Source organism: Macaca thibetana, chromosome 14, assembly GCF_024542745.1.
Source record: "Macaca thibetana thibetana isolate TM-01 chromosome 14, ASM2454274v1, whole genome shotgun sequence".
Classification (NCBI taxonomy): domain Eukaryota; kingdom Metazoa; phylum Chordata; class Mammalia; order Primates; family Cercopithecidae; genus Macaca; species Macaca thibetana.
In genome coordinates, this window is record NC_065591.1 from 37632989 (window position 1) to 37659089 (window position 26101).

Here is a 26101-nt window from a genome sequence, read left to right on the forward strand (position 1 = left end):
ATTGTGAACTTTAGCAAGTAGGATCCCTCTGTGTATCACAGGGGCTCAGGGAGCCATGGAGGCTTCAAGAGGTGGGACAGCTATGAGACTGAGGCTCTGACAATTGGAAATGTTCATTAGTGAAACTATGCAGTATAATTTCATAGAAGATTATTCTATCTGGAGGCTAACAGATGGCTCTGAAGCCAAATTCGGGACTCTAATTCAACAGAGAGATTCTGCTGATGTCACCAGCACTTGAGCTGTGTGTTCCAGTGTGGGCTTTTTAAGGGTTTTGGTTGTCTTTTTTATTTTTTCTTTCCACAAACAGCCATAGAGACTCGAGAGTTAATTCAGCCTTGTAGTCACTCCAAGGCCATCTGTTGTTCAAATTAAAATACATATTTTTAACTTTAACCTTTCAATCTCTAAAGTTTTAAACCTTTGCAATAGAAACAGTCATTTTGCAACAGCTTTTCGGCTTCCTGATTCAGTGACATCAATGAAAGGGGAATGTCAGTTTTGGGAACGTCAGTAAGGAACGTTGGCAGGGCTGACATTGGTAGAGGGACATGGAGAATCTACCAGGTTATTTTCTGTTCTTGCATGACATGGTAACTAACGTGCTGTGCTCTCGTTTGTTGGAGTCCATCGAAACTCTGATTAGATTTAATGAAGGATAATTTAAGAATTCACATTGCTTCTGAGGCATAAATAAATAAAAAAGGAGCTAGAAAAAATGCTGCAGAATTTAGGCTCCTTTGTTAGTTCTATTAATCTGCTGGCATACTCTAATGTGGAAGATAGAATAAAATATAACCAAAATGCTAATTTCTTTTGAATGATTTTTTTTCTTATTTTAAAAGTCATGTACATTCATTGTACAAAATAAGGAAAATGTGGAAAACTACAAAGATACTTCTCCTGCTGTCTAGAGATTAATGCTTTTAACATCTTGGTGTATTACATTCCTATTTACTTATTTATTTTTATTATTTTAGAGGCAGAGTCTTGCTGTGTTGCCCAGGCAAGACTCAAACTCCTGGGTTCAAGCAATCCTCCCACCTCAGCGTCTCAAGAAGCTTGGACTACAGCTGTATACCCCCCTGTCTGGCTGTGTTCCTGTTTTTAAAGGTGAATTTAAATATCTCTTTTAGGCAGAGATCAGGTCATTATAATCCATGATGTGTTGTCCTTGATATTTGAATATGCTATTGCTAATCCCTGATTAAAAGGAGCATATGTTTTGAATCTGTTTGATCTTATTTCTTCTTACCAAAATGTATGAATTTTTGTGCCATCCACTTTATCTGTGACAAATGAATACATTTGCTAAAACTATTTTAAACTACACAAATTAAAATGGTATATTACCCTTCTCAGTTCAAATTAATTCAACAACCCTTTTTAAATGACAGTTACTATGTATTCTGCACTGTGCTAGGGAAAGTATAAGGATGGAGTTGGAACAGGGAGATACAACTGTGAAGACCACAAAGTCCCAGACTCTGGGGGCTCATATTTTGTTATTCATGCAACAAATATTTATCGAACACCTACTTTGTGCTGGCAATATGGTCGTGAACAATAAGGACATGGTCCCTACCTTCATGGGGCTTACCTTCTGTTAAAGTAGATAGACAAAAATAAATGAGATTATTTCATATAGTTTGTATTAATCATATTTTTTATTTTATATATCTTATGACATTTCGACACCTGAAAAATCTTGTTGTCTGGAAAGAGGCTTTTCCTGCAACATTAGCCAAATCTTAGAGATAGTTAAAAGCTCAGGATTGAGCTCTTATGAAAGGCATACCTTTCATATGCCAACCAACCAATCCAGAGTCTATATCCCCAACTACCCCCTTTATCTAACTCTCACACACCAAGCTAATATTTTCCCTGCCCTAAGTTATCCCAGAACCATGTACGAGGCAATTAGAGACCACCTCTATAGCCCAAAGCCCACTGAAATTATTAAAACCAGCCAATTCTAAAGTATTTATTCTGCTCTGTCTTGACCTTCCCATGGAATCCCTCATACAGACTGTGACCTAGACTCTCCTCTTTCCAGCTTCTGCCTCATATCAAAATTGGTGCTTTCTCTGTGGCCCTGTGTGGTGTGGTATATCCCCTTCTCTTGAGAAAGATAAAGTATTAAGTCTTCTTCCAATGGCACTGACCTCTACATGTTGTCACCTCCATTAACTAAAATCACTGAGACATAGTGGTAAATACCATTGGCCCTCCACATCCGTGGGTTCTGCATTCATTGATTCAACTGCCTGTGGGTCGAAAATATTCGGGAAAAAAAGTTCCACAAAGTTCTAAAAAGCAAAACTTGAATTTGCCACATGCCAAGTACTACGTTGAATTCAAGCAAATGAAGTGACGTGTAGGCACTGTATTAGGTGTTATAAGTAATCTAGAGATGATGTAATGTATACAGGAGGATGTGTGTATGTTATATGCAAATACTATGATATTTTACATAAAGGACTTGAGCATCTTGGGATTCTAGTATCCTCCAGGGTTCCTGGGACAAATCTCTTACAGATACCAAGGGAAGACTGTACAATGAAGGTAAAAAAAAAAAAAAAAAAAAAAAAAAAAAAAAGAAGTATGTGATAGAGAAAAGCTGAGGGCTGCTACTTCATAGTAGTGATGAGAAAATGCTTCTCTAAGGAGGTGGTATTTTGGCTGAGACCTGTATGGTGGAAGGAGCCAGTCAAGCAAAGGATATTCTAAGCAGAATTAATAGCAAGTGCAAATATCCTGAGGCAATGCTAGCTTTGCTGGTTCAGTGAACAAGAAGGCCAGGTGGGCTGAAGTAGAGAGGGACAGAAAGAGATAGGAGAGGCAGGTGGGACAAAGTTCATGGAGGGCCTAGGAATACAGCAGACCAGACACACGTGCAAATAAGCATGACGATGCATTGTGAAAAGTACGTAATTTTTGCACTTCTTTCAAAGTCTTTGGGGATACAATACTGGTACATCCAAAAGTTTAAATATCTGATGCAATTCCAGGAACTGTGTCACAGCAAAATTGGTGATACTTTCGGGTGGATGTATTTGATAGCATTCATTAATCTGTACTCTGGCCTTTCTCCTACGTTTCCTGTAAAGTGGGGTTTTGTAAATTGAAGAGGGCTGTTTTCATCCAGCAGTGTTGAGTGAAGTAATAAATGTTACACTGTGCATAATAAGGTCAAAAATCTAGTGCAAGGTGCATATCCCTTTGTGGTTTGTGGGTGGGGGTCGAGGGTGGTAATACATGGGGGCCGGAAGAGGGTGGTTCTCCTTAATTAAGTTCTTTGTTGAAGCCCAGTTTACCAACTATTGGGTTCAGAGCCTGCACATGACTCACAATTCACAAGCTGGGCCTGAATCCTGACTAGAATGAAATCTAGGTGACTTAGACCTGATAGCTTTTTAAAGTCAGATGCAAGAAGATGCATTCACCTTTTCAGTTTGGTGTGACATAAATTTTGTTTTCACTTACCTGCCAAGTTGATAAGAATATTTAGTTTCTAGGTTCATAAAACAGACTCCAGGTATCATAAAGAAGGGACTTTTCTTAAATTCCCCCTTTCCCATAATGCAAAATATTTTCTTTTGAGTAAAGCTTGGGTTGCAGATTTACTCAAATGAAGGAAGTGGGTGGAGAATAGTTTATTAACAACAATAACGCAAGCCAAGCTTTAAGCTTAGGGCTGTACAACTTTATACATTCATTGTTATTACAACCCTGTTCTGTAGCTACTATTATTTTCCCCACTTAAGAGATGAGGAAACTGGGCTCAGAGAGTTTAAATGACTAGGCCAAGACCAGACAGGGAGTGTGGACCCAGATGCTTGGTGGGCCTTGCATTCAACCCAGGTCTGTTTGGCTTCAGCCTGCATTTCCCACTGCACAACACTGTCTCCCCATGTGCCATCTCACCATCTGCAGAACAGGAGCTGGCCTACCCCACCTTTCATGGCTGTTGTCAAGAACAGAGGATACAAATGGTGGCTTCCAGAAGACTCTACAGATGGCCATTTTAAAACAAGAAAATAAAAGGAAGCCACATATTGGGCTGTACCCTAACTCATTTACAGGCCTCACCTCAGTGGTAAAGCAAATGGCTTTCCTAGTGCTGAATAAGAAAGAACGTGCATCCTGTAAACATGAACTCTGCAGCAACTCCTGGTGAGTTCTCCTTTTTATGGAACTGGGTTTGAAATACACATTTCAAGGTAAAGGAGTTTCCCATTTAGTAGAGAAAGTAGCACCTTTAAAATGCTTTGCGCCAAGGCCCAGACCAGTAATATCATATATTTTCTCTAAAACACATTCTCTCTATATTATCTCTCGACAATAAATTCTATACATAACTCCCCCAATATGTTTCCCCAAGACAACAGTAATCATAACAATCCATTAAATGTTGATTTTATGTATAATTTTGTTTATTCCACACCATATTTCAAAAAGGAGATGAGGCACCTTAAAATATGCAAACAATTTAGCATTATACAAACAATTATAAATAAGTTTTGAAAGAATGCAAAGAAAATAGACAGGTGGAAACACAGAGAGGTTATGTTACTTGATATCTGTGCTTTAAAGCCCTTTCTCCTTTCTAGAATTCATATGCATTACCCTATTTGATCCTTAACACAACCCTGTGAAGTGGGAAGAAGACTGGGTGTGGCATTATTAATCCAGTTTTACAGATGAGGAGACTGAGGTTCTGAGAACTTCAATGATCTTCTCAAGGTGACAGAACTAGTAAAAACAAAAACAAAAACAAAAGCAAACAAACAAGCAAACCAAAACAGGGTAATACCAGATACAAGTTTTTCTAAGGGCTAGCCCAGAGCTCAGTGAATTCTGATGCCCAAGTCTCCGGGGTGGGAGAGATCCTAGAGAAGGCAGGAATGAATGCAAGTGAACCATGTCTTGGCACACCTTGTTCTTCTATGGTCTGTCTTCCTGTCTTCAGGTGTCATTCAAAGCCCTCTTGGTGTTGTTGGCTGCCCAACGGTCCCTGCCAGAGCTGCTGCCCTCCTCCACTCCTCACCCAACCCCCACCAAGAGTTTCACTTGAAACTAACATAAAACACTCTTAAATAGTTTGGCTGTGTCCCCACACAAATCTCATCTTGAATTGTAATCTGAATTGTAATCCCCACATGTTGAGGGAGGGAGGTGATTGGATCATGGGGGTGGTTTCCCCCAAGCTGTTGTCAAGATAGTGAGTGAGTTTTGTAAGTGTTTGAAAGTCTCTCCTTTGTTCTTTTCTCTCCTGCCACCTTAAGAAGAAGGTGCTTGCTTTCCCTTCCACCATAATTGTATGTTTCCTGAGGCCTCCCCAGCCATGTGGAACCGTGAGTCAATTAAACCTCTTTCTGTATAAACGGCCCAGCAATGGGTAGTATCTTTATAGCAGTATGAAAACAAACTAATACATACTCCTGTGTCATGAAAGGCACCCAATCCAGTGTGCAGGTCCCTTGGTGCCAATTCTTGGCTAGGTGAGCACTAGCTGACATGTACACTCAAGATTAGACATGTGGGCTGGGCTCGGTGGCTCATACCTGTAATCTCAGCATTTTGGGAGGCTGAGGTGAGAGGATCACTTGGGGCCAGGAGTTCAAGACCAGCCTGGGCAACATAGTGAGACTCCCCACATCTCTACAAAAAGTTTTAAAATTAGCCAGGAAGCATGGTGGCCCATGGCTGTACTTCCAGCTACTCAGGAGGCTGAGGTGGGAGGATCACTTGAGCCCAGGTGTTTGAGGCTGCAGTGAGCTATGATTGCACCACTGCACTCTTGCTTGGGCAATGAAGCAAGACCTTGTCTCAAAAAAAAAAAAACAAAAACAAAAGATTAGATATGATTAAGGGAAATTATAAGCCAAAGGTGATGTTTATGGAGAAAGTTTTGTTCTCAATAAAACAGAGATTTTTCTAACAACAAGGCTGTCCCAAACCAAAGTGGGCTACTCAGGTAAGGGGAGGCATGAGTGGGTCTTGAGCTCCCATCCCTGCAGTGGCTCCAGCAGAGGCTTTATGCCTGTGTGTCAGGGACTGACTGTGCAGGGAGCACATGGGGCATCTGTGTTGATGAGCTACTATAGCCCCACCTCACTCTGCTCAGGCAACCATTTCACAAGAGCCTTTTGGCATGAATGCCAATCAAGTGTCACTACACAAGGGAAAATTCTCCTGGCCTGCTGGGTATAAGGTCAGAAAGACTTTCATGTTCTTTAGTTATACCATAGAAGAAGCCACCATATCCATATAACCTTACCTCCCGGGACAACCAGGCTCTGATTTATAGGTTCTTTCCAAACTTCTCTTTTTAGATTGCTGTGTAAAGGTTTTCCCCGAAAATCACTGAATTGTATCTCTATATTTTAAAGCTTAAGGGCATTTTTCAGTGAATTTGAATACTGGGAAACTTTTTACTATTAAAGCAGCCTTATATTTTAATCTACTCTGATCCCACAGTGGTTGGCTCCACCAAGAACAGCAGTTGAGGCTGGAATAGGAAGGAGAGGAAAACAAGAAGAGCTATTTTCAGCCTGTGTGTCTCCTCCCAAAGGGGCGTTTTCCGGCATTTTCAGTGTAATGTATGTTGACAGTACTGTTATTAAAATGATCATTAAAAAGATGTTGGGGAAGAAGAGTAAATGCAGGAGAACATATAGATAAGATTACCAAAGGCTTGGACACAGGAACACAATGTTCTGTGTTCCACATCACCCCTAGGCAAGGTGCAAGGGTCCCCTCCCTCCCCACTGCATTCACCTCACCTACAGGTTAGAACCAGGTGTTACTTGTACCAATGAACACATGTGTCAAACATCTCCTTTGTGCTAAACATGTGCTGGACACTATCTTTAAGGAGCTTATTGTCTTATTGAAGATGAAAACTATGAATGTATTTAAGCTGCACACTGCTCATAAAATAATTAAAGGCAGTTTACAGAGAAAACAAGGGCAACAACATAAAATTGGCTAATACAAAAATGGAAACCATAGATGAATAGATAAACAAAACGTGGAATATATGTAAATCAAATATTATTCAGCCTTAAAAGGAAAGAGGTTCTGACACATGCCACAACACTGATGAATCTTGAGGACATTATGCTGAGTAAAATAAGCTAGATGCAAAAGGACAAATCATATACAATTCCTCTTATATGAGGTATTTAGAGTAGTCAAAGTCACAAAGACAGAAAATAGAATGGTGGTTGCCATGGGCTGGGGAGAAGGGAGTATGACGAATTATTATTTAATGGTATGGAGTTTTCTCTTAGAAAGATGAAAAAGTTTTGCTGGTAGATAGTGGTGATGGTTGCACAACAATGCAAATGTACTTAATGTCACTAAACTGTATACTTAAAAATGGTTAACAGATCAATTTTATGTTATATATATTTTACAACAATAAAAAATGCATTGGACTACAAAGGTTTAGTACAAAAAAATGAAAAATATCTCATTAATACTTTTTTCTGCATTGATTGCAAGTTGATACGATAACATTTTGAAGATGGTGGGTTAAATTAAACATATTATTCTTTAAAAACTTTTTAATGCAATCTATAGAGGAAGAATAATAAAATCAAATAACTTCAAGGGGGCCAGTGTGTGCATACATATACGAAGTGACAAGTGGTGTTTACAACAGGAGGTGAGTATGTTTGAGGCAACCAAGACTCTATGCCCAATCCTAATGCATTCAGGTCAATTTTTTTTTTTTAGACGAAGTCTCACTCTATCACCCAGGCTGGAGTGCAGTGGCACAATCTTGGCTCACAGCAACCTGCAACTCCTGGGTTCAAGCAATTTTCCTGCCTCAGCCTCCTGAGTAGCTGGGACTATAGGTGCATGTCTCCACATCTGGCTAATTTTTTGTATTTTTAGTAGAGATGGGGGTTCACCGTGTTGGCCAGGATGGTCTCCATCTCCTAACCTCATGATTCGCCTACCTTGGCCTCCCAAAGTGCTGGGATTACAGACGTGAGCCACCATGCCTGGCCCAGGTTACATTTTTAAGAAACCCCGTGTATTGGTCTGTTCTCGTGCTGCTAATAAAGACATAACCAAAACTGGGTAACTTATAAAGGAAAGAGGTTTAATGGACTCACAGTCCAACATGGCTGGGGAGGCCTGACAATCATGGTGGAAGACAAAGTTGGAGAGCAAAGGGACATCTTACATGGTAGTAGGGAAAAGAGCTTGTGCAGGGGAATGCCCCTCTATAAAACCATCGATCTCCTGAGACTTATTTACTACGATGAGAACAGTATGGAGGAAAGTGCCCCCATGATTCAGTTATTCCCACCTGGCTCCACACTTGACACGTGAGGATTATTACAATTCAAGGTGAGATTTTGGTAGGGACACAGCCAAACCATATCAACCCACTTAAACAAGGAATCATGTCTTCAGTCTCAATGACCTGGAGACAACAGTTACTGGCATCTGACATAGTATGTTACACATTTGCTAAGAGTGTGAAATTTGGCTTGGGTTCTCTAGCAGCCAATGTGAAAAGAGAAATTTAGCCAGGTGCACAGTTCACAAGGTAGTGAGATAAAAATCAAGCAGTTATTCAGAAGCACATATGGTATTGATACTGAGATAGAAAAGAAATATCTCCTGAGGGTCTTGTAGAAAGAACACTGCAATGTAGTGAACAACACCCTTAGAGGTTGGGACAAAGTCCCATGAAATTTTTCTCACCCCATCCCTCATTTGAGGCCCATTATTTCACAGCACAGTGTCACAAAAAACAGTTCTGCCAGAGGCCAGCCATCCAGTGGAAGACAAAGTAGTGCTGGACGAATGGTAGAGATGATGAGGAATGTGAATGCTATTGACATTCAAAGGAGAGCAGATTTCATAAGGAGTCATGTGCGAAGAAAGGCAGTGGTCTGAAGCTTTAGGAAAGGGAAGGTTTAGATTCTTGCCTGATCCATGGTGGGTGCATTGGAAGTATTTGTTGCATAAATGACTGTATAGATGTCCTAGTCCATTCAGGATGCTGTAACAAAACACCTTAGACTGGGCAGCTTATAAACAATAGAAATTTATTTCTCACAGTTCTGGAGCCTGGGAAGTCCAAGATCATGGTGCAGCAGATTCAATGTCTGCTTCATGAACTATGTCTTCTACTTGTGTCCTCATGTGGCAGAAGGAACAAGGGAGTCCATTGAAGGCTGTTTTATAAAAGTGCTAATCTCATCCATGAGGGTGGAACCTGCATGATTTATTCACTTCCCAAAGGCTCCACCTCTTTTTTTTTTTTTTTCTTTTTTTTCTGAGATGGAGCCTTGCTCTTTTTGCCCAGGCTGGAATGCAGTGGCACAATCTCGGCTCACTGCAACCTGTCTTCTGGCTTCAAGCGGTTCTCCTGCCTCAGCCTCCCGAGAAGCTGGGATTACAAGCGCCCACTGGCATGTCCGACTAATTTTTGTACTTTTAGTAGAGATGGGGTTTCACCATGTTGGTCAGGCTGGTCTCAAACTCCTGACCTCATGATCCACCCGCCTCGGCCTCCCAAAATGCTGGGATTACAGGCTTGAGCCACTGCGCCTGGCCAAGGCTCCACCTCTTATTACTATCATATTGGTTTTCCAGTTCCAACATAAGAATTTGGAGAAGGCACCAACATTCAGACCTTAGCAGTAGAGAAAACACACACACACACACACACACACACACACACACTTCAAAACCAAAAGGATAGAAGAGTATTCTGGAGGGCAATCTGGCTGAAGGACATCCATCAGGATGTTAATCGCAAGTGACAAAAATCTAACTTGACCTTGATTTTTTTAAAAATGGAAATGTATACCATCCAGAACACAGGCATAGGTAAAGACTTCATAACTAAAACACCAAAAGCAATGGCGACAAAAGCCAAAATTGACAAATGAGATCTAATTAAATGAAAGAGCTTCTACACAACAAAAGAAGCTATCATCAGAGTGAACAGGCAACCTACAGAATGGGAGAAAATTTTTGCAATCTATCCATATGACAAAGGGCTAATATCCAGAATCTACAAGGAGCATAAACAAATTAACAAGAAAAACAAAACAAACAACCCCATCAAAAAGTCAGTGAAGGATATGAACAGATACTTCTCAAAAGAAGACATTTATGCGGCCAACAAACATATGAAAAAAGCTCATCATCACTGGTCATTAGAGAAATGCAAATCAAAACCAAAATAAGATACCATCTCACACCAGTTAGAATGGTGATCATTAAAAAGTTATTATACTTAAGTTCTGGGATACATGTGCAGAACGTGCAGGTTTGTTACATAGCTATACACGTGCCATGGAGGTTTGCTGCACCCATCAACCCATCATCTACATTAGGAAACAACAGATGCTGGAGAGGATGTGGAGAAATAGGAACGCTTTTACCTTGTTGGTGGGAGTGTAAATTAGTTCAACCATTGTGGAAGACAATGTGGCGATTCCTCAATGATCTAGAACCAGAAATACCATTTGACCCAGCAATCTCATTACTGGGTACATACCCAAAGGATTATAAATCATTCTACTATAAAGACACATGCACAGGTATGTTTATTACAGCACCATTCACAATAGCAAAGACTTGGAACCAACCCAAATGCCCAACAATGACAGGCTGGATAAAGAATATGTGGCACATATACACCATGGAATACTATGCAGTCATAAAAAAAGGATGAGTTCATGTCCTTTGCAGGGACATGGATGAAGCTGGAAACCATCATTCTTTGCAAACTAACACAAGAACAGAAAACCAAACACCACATGTTCTCACTCATAAGTGGGAGTTGAACAATGAGAACACATGGGCACAGAAAGGGGAACATCACACACCAGGGCCTATGAGGGGGGTGGGGGGCTAAGGGAGGGATAACATTAGGAGAAATACCTAATGTAGATGATGGGTTGATGGGTGCAGCAAACCTCCATGGCACGTGTATAGCTATGTAACAAACCTGCACTTTCTGCACATGTATCCCAGAACTTAAATATAATCATAATAAAAAAAGAACGCCAAACAACAACAACAACAACAAAGGAAATGTATTGGAAACATATTGAAGTATCTCACATCATTAAAAGAAGAAGTTGAAGATCAAACATGTTGAAGGCAGGGTAAAGGTGGGCCTACATGGTGGACATGGAGATGTGCTGCTCAGATACCCTTTCACAGAACAATATGTTTTCCCAGATGCTGGCCATGTGGTCAGGAGACAGCCTTCATCTATCATCTACTTCAAGGTTTGCTTCAGCTGCTGAGAGTTGCCTTGTCTGAGAACTTGCCCTTCCCTGGGTAGCCCATATTCAGTGACTAATCACTGTGGAAGTATAAAGGCCAGGACATCTCAGCCCATGCAGCACAATTTCAATGGGCCATTTATGCTCAATGGACTCATTATGGTCAATAATTATCTGTGGAGTTGTCAGACTTGCATTGAGTTCAGTTTCTCCCTCTACCCAATCTTGCTTTCTCCTCCTCCTTTCCATAAGTGTTGGTCCCTAATAAATATCCTACACCCCAAATTCTATCACAGGGACTGTGTCAGTAGAGCCCAACTTTTGACAGCCTTGGAAATGAACTCAAATACCAGTAGGATACTCTCTCTCTCTCTCATATCTCCTTCTTTCTGGATCTTTGCTTCTGACTCTTCCACTCTAGATTGCTTCCCCAAACACTGGGAAATCTGATCATGAAGAGTTTCTCTTAATGTTAGCCACCGGGGGAAAAATGTTAGCCACAGAAATGATCAGATTGTTATTGCTTGGTTTCTGATAAAAACTGTTTAAAATCCCAGGAAAGGATAACAAATAACCCAGCTGGGGTCAGGTACGTACCCACAAACAAATTCAGGCCTGGATGTCAAGACATTACAACTGGCCAGACCTGGGTCAAAACCTGTTTCTCAGGAATGGGATTATATACTAACAAATATGGCAGCCCCATAGACCCATGGGGTTTTGGAGAGGATTGCTGGTCAAAAAACCAGCAACAACAACAACAAAACCACATTATATTCTCTGTATTTTGGGGAGTACTAGCAGGTTCCTTTGAAAGATTAATTTAGGATTTTGTATGTCAGGTGTAAGAGTTAAAATATTTTTAGTTAATTGGCTTTCATATACTTAGAGCAACAGAACTCTTTTCCAGACAAAACTTACTCAAAACACCTAAATAATAAGTAGATAATAACGGAGCTGCTGATTTGAGAGGAAGTGGGAGCCCCAGAATCCAATTTCTTGTCTTTCTCTAATTCCATTTCCCAGCAACCAATGAGCCACCTCGTTCACTCATTCGACAAATATTCATTGAACACTTCCTCTGCCTCCACGTTGTGCTAAGTGCCAGAAAGATATTCGTTGAATAAAAACAAACATAATCTCTCTTTCTGGAGCATACTATGTATGATTATAGGACACAGTTTGAATATTCTGGGTAATATTGGGGGGTTTGGGAGAAGAACAATGAAGGATTAAGATAGAAAAGTGCTGTTTTAGAAATACTGACCTGGTGGTTTTAGTTGTTGTCAACCCAATTTGGGGAATACTAGTCATGTTAATTGGAAAACTACTGAAACAGCCAAGACATGAAATGTATGGTCCAAACTGGAGAAAAGGCAGAGGAAATGAAGAGTGAATACAAGAAATATATGGTAAGAAAAACTGATGAGTCTTGGTGACAACCTCTTAAGGGATCTGGCTAGTAGCTATTAATGCATGATATTAAAACAATCCCACACACATTTAGAGGCACCAAGTCTCCCCTCCCACTTTTCCCACTCAATCAAATTAGCAATATATTCCAATCCACATCACTGTACTTACGTATTAATCATTCATGCATTCTTTTTTTTTTTTTTTTTTTTTTGAGACGGAGTCTCGCTTTGCCGCCCAGGCGGGAGTGCAGTGGCCGGATCTCAGCTCACTGCAAGCTCCGCCTCCCGGGTTCACGCCATTCTCCTGCCTCAGCCTCCCGAGTAGCTGGGATTACAGGCGCCCGCCACCGCGCCCGGCTAGTTTTTTGTATTTTTTTTTTAGTAGAGACGGGGTTTCACCGTGTTAGCCAGGATGGTCTCGATCTCCTGACCTCGTGACATTCATGCATTCTTGACAGCCCATTTCAGCCCTATTCTTTCAGCACCCTGACCACTCACACATGTTTCTTATGGTTCCAAGTATAACAGTCTCTCCTGGCTGATGGCAGCCCATCACATTCCTCATGTCCTCTTTGCATATAACTGTAATCAATATTAAATTCCTAAAAATTTACAGTTCAACTAACATCAAATACTCCTTTAGCTAAGATACTATTCTCTGGCCTCTCAGAGACTTGTTTTGTGTAACATGCAAAAAAATTTTAATTTCCCTTTACATATTTTGAGTTCATGTATAGTTCAATGTGTGGTTATATAAGATAAGGTCTATTTTTCTGGCCTTGGTGATGATTCAGTATTTTTGAAGCATCTTGGGCTGAAGATGCTTGCACAACTACTCCCTTGTATATTCACTTTGCAATTTAGATTTTTCTAAGAATTTTGCAACATTACTTCCAGAAAGATCCTTTTGAATTATTGCTCCCCACTAAACTGTCACATTTGAGGGAAACTGAAGAGACTACATGCTGGACTTTTAAGTTGCAGCCTTGTGTTCTTTTGCTACTAGAAGTTACAAGAAAAGGCAGGGGCACATATACTTTATGACAACTCACCATAAAGAGCAGGGTAATTGTTACTGGTCACTGAAATCCTATTCACAGCCAAATCACTGGGGGCAAAGATTTAAACTCAATTTCTGCTTCAGTGCCTTTTTCTTTGTGTATTAGAGTTTTGTCTGCATATTTGTAAGTATCTACCTAGGCTACAAGCAACTTGAAAACAGAGACTGTGTATTGCATGTCCTAATATCTCATACACTACTTTATTGGGCACATACAGATTCTAGACCACATTTCATTTATTTATTTATTTATTCATCTCACAAAAATTTATTGAGTACTTACTATACACCAGGCACTGTTCTAGGTGCTCAGGTTACAGAAATAATTAAGGAAAACATGGTCCCTACACTCATGGAGCACACTGCACAACAGAAAAACTAGAAATTGAACAAGGAGGATCTAGTAGAAAAGACAATATTCAACAACTAATAGGAAGTATAATGAGGTTTCTAAAAGGGGAGTGCAAAGTCTGAAAGAACAATATCAAGAGATTACCACCCCTCCTTCTGAACATCCTTCCTCCCCTGCCTCATCCCTCCCTTGATCCATGAGTGAAACTGGAATCAGGGACATAAAGCATGAGTGTCACCATTCTGTGACTTCTGTGTCTCTTGGGGTCCCTATTGGTTAACGTATTTTGGCACTTCAAAGGAAGTGACTCAAGTACAAGATTGGTAATAGCTCCCAGGAGGGAACAGCTCAGAGTGACAAACCTACATTCATTCATTCATTCATTCATTCAGCAAACCTTTATTGAGCATTTATTCTGTGCCAGGTACTATGAACAAAACAGTCACTGCCATTATGGGGACGGGGGAGGGGGGAGGGATGGCACTGGGAGTTATAACTGATGTAAATGACGAGTTGATGGGTGCTGACGAGTTGATGGGTACAGCACACCAACATGGCACATGTATACATATTTAACAAACCTGCACGTTGTGCATATGTACCCCAGAACTTAAAGTATAAAAAAAAAAAAAACCAGTCACTGCCATCCTTGGAGTACTCATGTGCTGGGAAAGATGTATCTTAAGCAAAGGATCATACAAATAAATGTAAAATAAGTCCTACACCATGCTCTAGAGGGTTAGGAGTATATATAATGGAGTGATGTGACTTCTGTAATATATTCAACACAAGTACCCATGATCTTATAATCCCAAAGCCTGAACTCTCAAAATCTATGTAACAATGAAAAATCAGCAAGTGCATGATCACCGCCAGGCCATTTCCCCCCATATTTAGGCAATTCTTGATTATTAAAAAAGTTCTTCCTTCTATGGAACCTGAGTTGGCACTCTACACAACATCATTGTTCTAACCACAAGAATCACACACAAAAAGTTGACATGACTTTTTTTTTCAAATGTAAAAAAAAAAAAAGCAAAAAAACTAGCAAAACTTCCTCCACACCAAGCCTGGATTTCAAACCTTCCATTCCATGGCATGCTTAAAAGTTCCCACCCCATCTTTGTCACTTCCCTTTGGGCTCGTTGTATAGCCCAAGGTTGACTAACAGATAGCTGGCACACCCCATTTCCCTATCTTCATACTCATGGAAAACACTGCATATTGATCCCTACACAGTTTGCTAATGTGCTCGGTTAGTGTTAACAAGGGGGTGAAATCTTTTTGCTATCCAAGCCTAGCCATGTCCCACTAAAAGTGAAGTGTGCAGAACTAAATACTAGGCTCAAGCACTGGGTTCTAATACTGGATCTAGGCTAACCACCATTCTAGCCTCATTCTGAAGATTTTAAACTTTATTATCAATGCTTCCTTCCCTAGATGTTCCATTACCTGGCATGCTCTTGCAAATAATATATGGAATGGAGACATATAGGCACATAAATTTATATCCTCCCTTCACTATTGACCACTTTCTATTTATTTAATACTTAAGACTCATTATAACCATTTATAAAATGTAGCTAACAATACCTACTTTACAGAGTGGTTGTGAAGAACTCTGAGACACTGTAAGTAGATTTACCAGATCCTTGATACATTTTCTAGTGTATTTTTTCTTTCCTGACCACTTAGGGCCCAGGACAGTCTTTTCCTACTTCTAGATCAACCAAAAGCCTCCACACAAAAAAATTGTAAATTACTCCAGAAAAACTAAAAACTAAAAAATAAATAAACTGTTCTTGGTTTAGGTAAGTCAACAGTATAAAGATGTCAGTTTTCTCACTGCTGAAAGAAATCATAGATTACACAAACAAATGGAAAAACATTCCAACCTCATGGATTGGAAGAATTAATACTGTTAAAATGGCCACACAGCTCAAAGCCATCTGCAGATTCAGCACTTATTCCTATCGAACTACCAGTGTCATTTTTCACAGAATTAGAAAAAAAACTATTCTAAAATTCGCGTGGAACCAGAAAAGAGCCCAAATAGCCAAATCAACCCTAAGCAAAAAAGAACAAAGTCAGAGGCATTACATTACCTGACTTCAAATGTACATTACCTGACTATAAGGCTACAGTAACCAAAGCAGCATTGTAGTGGTACAAAAACAGACCCACAGAACAATGAAACAGAATAGAGAACCCAGAAATAAAGCTGCACACCTACACCATCTGATCTTCAATAAAATCAACAAAAGTAAGCAACGCAGAAAGGACTTCCTCTTCAATAAATGGTCCTGGTACAGCTAGCTAGCCATATGCAGAAGAATGAAACCAGACCACTACCTTTCACCATTTACAAAAATTAAAATGAATTAAAGATTTAAATGTAAGACCTCAAACTCTAAAAATCCTAGAAGAAAACCTAGAAAACACCATTCTGGACATCAGCGTTGGGAAATAATTTATGACTAAGTCCTCAAAAGCAATTGCAACAAAAACAAAAATTGAAAAGTGGGACCTAATTAAACTAAAGAACTTCTGCACAGCAAAACAAACTATCAATGGCGTAAACAGATAACCTACAGAATGGGAGAAAATATTCACAAACTACGCATCCAACAAATGTCTAATATCCAGAGTCTATAAGGAACCTAAAAAACTCAATAAGAAAAAAAAACAAAAAACAAAACCTCAATAAAAAGGGGGCAAAAGACATGGACACTTCTAAAAAGAAGACATATAAGTGGCCAAAACATATATGGGAAAATGCTCCACATAGTAATCATCAGAGATATGCAAATCAAAACCACAATGAGATATCATGTCATAGCAGTCAAAATGGCTATCATTAACAAGTCAAAAAACAGCAAATGCTGGCAGGACTGTGGAGAAAAGGGAATGCTTATACACTATTGATGAGTATGTAAATTAGTTCAGCCTCTGTGGAAAGCAGTTTTGAGAATTTTTTTTTTTTTAATATGGAATCTCACTCTTTTGCCCAGGGTGGAGTGCAGTAGCATGGTCTTGGCTCACTGCAACTTCCGCCTCCCGGGTTCAAGCAATTTTCCTGCCTCAGCCTCCTGAGTAGCTGGGATTACAGGCGTGTGCCACCACACCCAGCTAATTTTTGTATTTTTGTAGAGATGGGGTTTTGCCATGTTGGCCAGGCTGGTCTGGTCTAGAACTCCTGACCTCAAGTGATCCGCCTACCTCAGTCTCCCAAAGCGCTGGGATTACAGGCGTTAGCCACTGTGCCCAGCTGAGATTTTTCAGAAAACCTAAAACAGAGCCACCAATCAACTCAGCAATGCCATTACTAGGTATATGTCCAAAAGAAAATAAGTTGTTCTACCAAAAAGATACATGCACTTGTGTGTTCATCGCAGCACTATTCACAATAGCAAAGACATGGAATCAACCTAGGTGTCCCATCCAGACTGAATTACATAAAGAAAATACAGTACATATATACCATAGAATACTATACAGTCATAAAAGGAATGAAATCACGTCCTTTGCAGCAACATGGATGCAGCTGGAGGCCATTATTCCAAGAGAATTAATGCAGGAACAGAAAACAAAATACCATGTTCTTATTTATAAGCTCAAATCACTGGGGTAAAGATGGACACTCTCAAACAAATGGTCCTGGGTAGCCATTTGGAGGAAGACAAAATTAGATCCATCTCTCACATCATCCGTATTAATAAACTTCAAATAAATTAGGGATCTAAATATTTAAAAATAAAACTGTAAAAGTACTAGAAGAAACTATGGGTAAACTCATTTTTAATCTCAGTGTAGTGATAAGTTTTCTAAGGATGACTCAAAATCCCAAGGCAATAAAAAGTTAAAAAAATCAGAGGCAATAAAAAACAAAATTAATAAATTTTACTACTTGAAAATAAAAAATACTTTACATAACAAAAGCACCACAAAGAAAGTAAAAAAGCAACTGACAAAACTGAGAGAAAAGATTTACAACATATACCACAGACAAAGAGCTAATAGTTTTAACATATGAAAAACTCTTAATAACCGAGATACAAAAGACTGAAAACTCATTTAAAAAAAATAGGAGGACAGGTGTGGTGGGTCATACCTGTAATCCCAGCTCTTTGGGAGGCCAAGGAAGGAGGATCACTTGAGCTCAGGAATTCAAGACCAGCCTGGGAAAAATAATGAGAACCCCATTACTACCAAAATAGCAATAATAATAACAGAACACGGTGGTATGTCCCTGTAGTTCCAGCCACCGGGGAAGCTGAGGCAAAAGGATCACTTGAGCCCAGGAGTTGGAGGCTACCATGAGCCATGATCACACCAGTACATTCCAGCATGGGCAATAGAGAAACTCTGCCTCAAAAAATAATAATAAATAAAATAAAAAATTAAACTACATTGAAAAAATTTTAAATGGGAAAAGACATGAATGGGCAATTCACAAAAACTGGACATTAAAAATGGCCTTCATATATATGGGAAATGCTGAAATTCATTCATAATTAGAGAAATACAAATTAAAACACACTAAGTATCATTTCTCACCAGACTGGCTAAAGTTTAAAAACTTGACAACACATTCTGTTGGTAATGCTATGAGGAAAAAGTTATTTTTATGGGTTTTATGTACCAATTATGTAAATGGTACAACCCTTCCGGAAATAAATTTGGCAATGTCTAACAAAACTACATATATTTTAACCTTTCAACCCAGCAATCCCACTTCTAGGAATCTACTCCGAAGATACACTTTCAACAACACATTAATACATATATACAAGGGTATTCATTGCAGCTTTGTTTGTAGCTATACAATACTGGAAGCAATCCAAATGCCCATACATAGTAAAGTGGTTGAATAAACTATGATACATCCACACCATGAAATCCTATGCAGTGGTAAAAAAGAATGAAGAAGGTCTCTGTGAACAGGATGGCATGATTTCCAGGACATACTGTTAAGTGAAAAAAGCAAGGCCCAAAAGAGTATTTCTAGGGCATAAGAAGACAGAAAATACAAAGGTGTCTGCTCTTTTGTGCAAAAGATTTAAAAGAAGGATAAATAGAAGCTAATTAGTGTGGTTACCTAAGGAAGCAAGTGGAAAAAGAGGAGAAAAGAGGTGAATGGAAACAGAGTTTTAGGAATGAGGAGGGAGTCACACTTCTCCAAGTACGTATTTTTGTATAGCTCTGACTCTTAGAACCACAGTTTCACAAACCCTTCACATATCCTCAAAATAAACAAAAACTTAAAATCAACCAGGATGCAAGGAAAGGAGAACCCAGAACCGAGTAGAAACACTAACAAATGAATCTAATCATACTAAAAATGAATAACATAATCACACTGAAATGGATGGGTAAGAAAAAGAACTAACCTAAATACGGGAGATAGTGTCTTGATAGGCCACTGTGTGGTTAAAAAACATTAATTTTGCTTAACTGATCAGACACCAACTTAAACAACTGATCAAGATAAACATCAGCAGCAATGAGACATATCAAGATTATTACTCCTGGATAACGATACCTTGAGAAAGATACAAGAGTATTTTTGTAGTGCTCTTGCCAAAAACACACAGCCTCAATCTAATCATGAGAAAACATTCCAAATTGAATGACATTCTACAAATTAACTGAATGGTACTTATTAAAAGTGTGAACATCACAGAAAAAAAAAAGGCAAGACTGAGGAACTGTTATAGACTGAAAGAAACTAAGGAGAAATAACAAATAAATGCAATCTGGGATCACTGTTAGCATACTAGTACAGAAAACAGGCATTAATGGAAACATTGATGAAATTCAAATAAGGTCTGCTGTTTAGTTGCCAGTATTGTACTAATGTTAATATCCTGTTCCTGATCATTTTATTATGCTTATGTAAGATGTTAATTTTAAGGAACATGGGGTAAAGAATATAAGGAATTCTGTACTACTTTTACTATTTCACAAGTCTAAAATTGGTTTAAAATTTTAAAAGTATTTTTTTAAAAAGACTTCAATGGGAAGTAGAGAGGGCCATTGGGTCTTACGATGTTGCGAACTCCCAGCAGAGCAGGCATCCCAGTCCTTGAAAGTCTGTGGCCTTTTATGCCTATGTTCATATGACAGCCCTAGAGCTCAGTAATTATTTCAACCTCACTACTAGAGCTGAGGTAATGCTCGTCAACCCTGTGGACTGTGGCCCAAACTAGGGGATTGGTTAATAACTTATGCTATATTCATACACTGAAATGCCAAAGGCCATTAAAAATAATGTTGTATACTATTTAATAATTCCATATCATGTTTTCCAGAAATTAAATAGGTTAATATAGATAGAGAGAGAGACAGATTGAGGGAGAGAAAATTTGGAAAAATATTCTCCAAAATGTTAATAGTAGTTACCACTGATTGGTGATCATGTATCCTTTGCTAAATAAATAAATAAATAAGTTATTTTAAAATTAAGCAAGGAGACTTCTGGTTTTAAAATGGTGGAATAAAAACATCTGTCTCCTTTCTCTTCTCCAAAGTCACACTGCAACAAGCAGAAGAAGGAAAACAGAATGCAAGTTCCATCCTTGAGAAAACTAGGAAATGACTGTTCATCTGAACTATGCTCTGTGAGGAAGGGGTTGACTAATGTAGAGTCTACTGAGAAGAGCCCAGTGGGAAGAGCCCATTAAATTGGCCCATGGGGAAGACAAAGCCAGGACCCTGCAGAGCATGTGCTCTCCTAAGAAGTGGGACAGCAACCACCAATTCCTTGCCTAAACAATGGTGTTGGAACATGCAGGCTTAGAGGCGAAACTTCTTTGGTGCTTGTTTGGCACCTTAGAGAAGTAGGGAAGCTGGGACTGAAAGCAGAACCACACAGACATGACATTTCAACAGGAAGCAAGTTATTGGTGAGATGAGGCAGGATAGAGGAAGATCCTGAACTCCAAGCTGGCAGTTTTGGTAAGCAGTGAAAAAATAAAGGCAAAGCGATTCTCTTGCACACCCACTCACACTCACACAACTCTGTTATAAAAAGCTTTATTACCATATCAGTTAAGATGAAGTTCAACTACGTAACAAAAAAAAAAAATCCAAAAAACTTTAACATGATTATTTTTTTCTCACTTAAAATAATTTCAAATGTTCTAAAACTGATTGTGGTGATGGTTGCACAACTCTGTGAACAAACTAAAAACCATTGGATTGTACACTTTCAAGGGGTGAACTGTATATATAAGTTATATCTCAAAAAAGCTATTTTTTGTTTAAAAATTTCCAGGAATAAGACTTGTATAGTGGCTTCATGGTGTCATCAGGAAGCCAGGCTCCTAACTTTCTGCTCTGCTACCCTCTGTACATGGCTTCCATCTTCAAGCACCCCTCATGGTTTTAGATGGCTTCTGGAACTCTGGTCATTAAATCCATATTCTAGGCTGCAGAGATGAGGAAGAAGGCTCTATTCTCCTCTCACATTTAAGGTGCTTACCCAAAAGCCAACTCAACACTTTTGCTTTATATATTCTTGGACAAAGATTAGTCACATTGCTATAATCCCCTGCAAGGAAAGTTGAGAATTTTAGGGCTATAACTGAGAACAGTGACAATGAATAGAACCTGGTTTCTACTGTATTAGAAGAAAGGAGAAATGAGTGTTGAAGGATGCAATTAGTAGTTTATGCCACAATCATGAACCATAGAAAATTCTTTATAGCTCAGAACATAACCCTGTCCTATCTCCTGCAAATAGTCAGAAAGAACGTATCTCATTGAAAGATAAGTAGTAATTAAAAAGAAACCAGTATACAAACTATGTAAAGATATTGCAAGAAAAAAAGGAGGAAGGAAACAGAAAAAACAAATGGCAGATGAAGAAGCAACATCTGTTTAAAAAAAAAAAAAATGTTGTCACCAGGCAGACAAAATTGTGATCAAGCATATTGTCATATATTTTAAGAATTTTTAACAATCTTAAAGCAGAGTTATGAGAGCCAGGGAAAAGATGAATAGGCATTACTGAAAATACTGTAAGATATACAGAATACGGGGCTAAAAAAGTAAGCGATAGGGATATATATGAAAAAAGATAGAACTAAACAAGCCCATCAAAGTTAAATGAAAATGTGGATAACTGGCATCCTTGGATTATAGGTGTTCAAAACAACATTCAAAAATAACAAAAAAGAATCAAATGTGCAGTGTGATAAGAAAAACTGATTAACAATAAGTGACACTAAGACATAGCCTAAAAGTTATGAGATTTCAGAGATAAAGGAAAAAACCCTTTAATCATGCAAAAAGACCAAGTCATTAATGTAGGTAATGGAAGTGTAGGTGGGAATCATGTTGACCTCTGATATCTCTACAGCTTTATTTACCTTTAGAAGATAGAGGCACAATGCCTACAAATGTCTTGCAGTCCAGAGAGTTTAACTAGCTAACCAGTCAGAAAATTTTTAAAGTAAAGGACCGGATGGTAAATATTTTCAGCTTTGTGGCTTGTACAATCTCCGTCACAGCTACTCAATTCTGCTGTTGTGCCTAAAAGCAGCTGTGGACAACATATAAATCAATGGGCATGGTTGTGTTCTAATAAAACTTTATAAAAATAGGCAGCTTACTGGACTTGGCCCTTGGGCCGTAATCTGCTGACCCCTGAGCTAAACTATCACTCAAATATAAAGGCAAAACAAAAATATTTTTGAAGTTTGACATCTTCAGGCATGTAATCCACATAATCTAAAGTGTTGAAAGACAAACTTTGATGGACAAAAGATAAATGAAGAAACTGAAGCAAGAATACTGGCAAGAAATAAAAAGCTAAAATATGCTCTACTACCTGGAGAACAGAAAAAGAGGCATACCTTCCGGCTCCTTTGGCAGCAAGTGCCTTAGAAGCCCCATGACGTGAAAGGATAATTCAAGAAACCAAGACATCTGTTGGAAGCCATAAAAATTATGATCAGTTCTAAATAAAGAAGGTGATGTCACATTTGCAGAGCCCTTTTAAAAACATCTAGAGATTCACAGGGATATTTAGATTGTTAACCCACAGTGACAGCTAAGTAAGAGGGGCCTCAATTTTCTCAGATGTGAAACACCAGGGTTGAATTAAATCAGAGCAGCCTCAGCCCTGACTGCTCATGAGAATCACCTGAGGCATTTTTTGTTTAAATGTCTATACCTGGGTTCCATCCCAGACCACTTAAATTAGAATTTCTGGCGATAGGAAAGAGAGTATTTTTTTTTAAAGCTCCCCAAATATTCAGATACGCAGCCAAGGGGGAAAACCACTGAATTAGATGGTTTGTGAGGTAATTATCAACTCAGATATTCTATAAATATATATGTGTATAATGTATAAGGAATTATCCAAAACTTAAAAATTTAGAAATTTATACATAAAAGAGGCAAAACTACTTAGTCAATTTTGGATGCATGTTTCTATTACAGAACTTTAAATTATGGTCCATACTGGACTACGTCACAGGGGCTTCGGAAAAAAAACCCTAAAGTCTTAATGCCATCCTAACGTACATAAACTAGTAATTATTTGTGAATAAAGATAAAAGTAGGTAACTCCTTCTGACAAGGTAATCAATTCCTTACTTTTAAAAGAAAAGTGTCCATGTCAAGTATTTCTAAAATGTCAAATGTTCCTTAATTTTGAAAGTCTAAGGTCCTTGGATAGTGTTTGTTTGCTTTTAAAGAGTATTTCAGTAAGACTGATCTCTAATCTACTTACTGAATTGCTTATTCCAGAAATCAGTAAACTCAAGAGATTTAAACACATGAATAAAAATAAATGAATCTCAATACAGAAATAAAATATTTTCCCAGAGAAGCCAGATAATCAGTAATGATTAGGGTAACAATAGTCCCAGTTTGCCCAGGGCAATCCTGATGTGCACCTGTTATTCCAGAGCAATTATTAATAGTGTTCCCTTTCACTCTTACATTTTTTCTGATGTAGGTAAGAAATTATATGGTAACTCTACCATTGATGCTAACAATAATAAACGAGTTGTATCTCTTCATTAGGGCAGATACAAAGATCCATGCTTGGAAATATATTAACGATGAACAATGAGGCTGGGTGCGGTGGCTCACGCATGTAATCTCAGCACTTTGGGAGGCAGAGGCGGGCAGATCACCTGAGATCGGGAGTTCAAGACCAGCCTGGCCAACATGGCAAAACCTCATCTCTACTAAAAATACAAAAATTAGCCAGGTGTTATGGCATGTGCCTGTAGTCCCAGCTACTTGGGAGGCTGAGGCAGGAGAATCGCTTGAACCTGGGAGGCAGAGGTTGCAGTAAGTCGAGATTGTGCAGCCGCACTCCAGCCTGGGCAACAGAGTGAGACTCTGTCTCAACAACAACAAAAAACAAACAAACAAAAACAATGTATCCTCACAAGTGGGAACCAAATCTTTACCAGCAGTGCATAATTGGTAATCAGTCTTAGTTTGTAGTGTGAGGTGGAGCTAAATCATGTAGTAGAGGCAACAATTAATGTTTTCACAAAGGGATGTCAAGAGATATTTAAAGATAGATGCCAGAAAGCCAATTGGAATTGTTGTTAATGGGACCAGAAGAGTTTGGGTGGGAATCAGAAAGGACTTGCTAAGATGCTGGGAGAAAAGTGGATCCAAAGACCAGGGTCCCAGGGACCAATTCTGATCAGGAATAATAAGGGGAGGGAAAAACCCTAGACAGAAGCCAGGGAGGGTCTGGTATAGAACAATTGTGCCAAGAAACTTCTGGCTGTTTTCTCCAGCTTTTTATTGACCTAATCTTACCACAAGGATGTCACTCAAAGCATTAAATTCCTAGCACTTTTGTAATTTCTACAAAAAAATTTTAAATGAAGCCTATTCTGGCAGATTTTCTTAATTCAGACTTTAAATTAATTCAAACTGCTCAAATATTTTTTTTTAATTTTTTTTCAAGTCAGTAAGCCTGACTTTCAAAGAAAACAAATCAAATGGTTTTTGAAGATAATTATCCTGGACTAGAGTTATTTGATCTTCTAAGATTTTCATGTGTTAGGTGGAAAATTAAAGTCTGCAGGGAACACAAAGATAAGGTGTCAGATCAGTCACATCAATCCTGCCCAGGGCAATACCGATGTGCATAATCAGTCAATGGAGGGACAGATGTCACTGTCACATCTTCATATCCAAGAAGGAATATGACAGCACTCTAAAAGTGAGTTATAATACTTACTCATTCAACAAATGTTTACTCATCATCTATTATGTATGTGGCAGCATGCTTACCTGGCAAATTATGGGCGTTTATGAAAACGTGAAAAATGAACTGTGACAGCAGTAAATATTTATATACTGGTAATGGAAAGACACCTCATGGCATGCTTGATCTATTCATTCTGAGAATGATTCATTACTTATGGCTCCTAAAGAAGGCATGGACTTAATCACTAAGTTAGTAACCTATGGCCCCTCAAAAGCAGAGAGCAACACGTCAAGCTCTTGGCTTTCCATGTGCTGGGTTCAGATCCTCAAAAGTCTCAGCTTCATTTCTTATCCTAGGGTTTAATAAGCCATCCCCATTCCCTTCCAATAAATTCCTCATTTACTTAAGTTAATTTTAGTGGATTTTTGTTGCAAATAAAGACCCTAATTAAGACAGATAACAAGGGTGAATTTGATATTCTAATATAAGAAAGTAACAATTAATAGTGTTTCCTTTCACTCTGATGTAGGTAAGAAATTATATGGTAACTCTACCGTTGATGCTAACAATAATAAATGAGTTATTATTAATATTTGGTATAATTCCTGTGAAGAATATGACAACTAAAGAGAATTTCTTCTGGAAAGGAATGGATTAAATATAAAAGGAAGGGGGAAAGCCCAGTGATACATTAGATACAATCTTAATGGGAATTCTTAAACTTGTCACCAGGAGCATAGTGAAGACCATTTGGGTTAAGACAAAGTGAGAGAGAAACAGTTAATCATTATAGAAGAATGCTACAGC

General features: G+C 38.7%; 1 protein-coding gene and 1 long non-coding RNA gene across 6 annotated transcripts in view; one reads left to right on the top strand and one right to left on the bottom strand.

The window, feature by feature from the left end:
• The window catches only part of LIN7C (lin-7 homolog C, crumbs cell polarity complex component), a 385573-nt gene that overhangs the window by 272675 nt on the left and 86797 nt on the right, over positions 1 to 26101 (top strand). The window lies entirely within an intron of this gene.
• The window catches only part of LOC126934718 (uncharacterized), a 136597-nt gene that overhangs the window by 71400 nt on the left and 39096 nt on the right, over positions 1 to 26101 (bottom strand). For 3 of the 5 annotated variants that reach the window (XR_007719081.1, XR_007719080.1, XR_007719079.1), the window contains exons 3-4: positions 22962 to 23034; positions 18215 to 18281 (exon numbers count right to left, since the gene is read on the bottom strand). This is a non-coding gene — a long non-coding RNA (uncharacterized LOC126934718). The remainder of the gene's footprint in view (positions 1 to 18214; positions 18282 to 22961; positions 23035 to 26101) is intronic. The other 2 variants (XR_007719083.1, XR_007719082.1) reach the window with 1 other exon arrangement.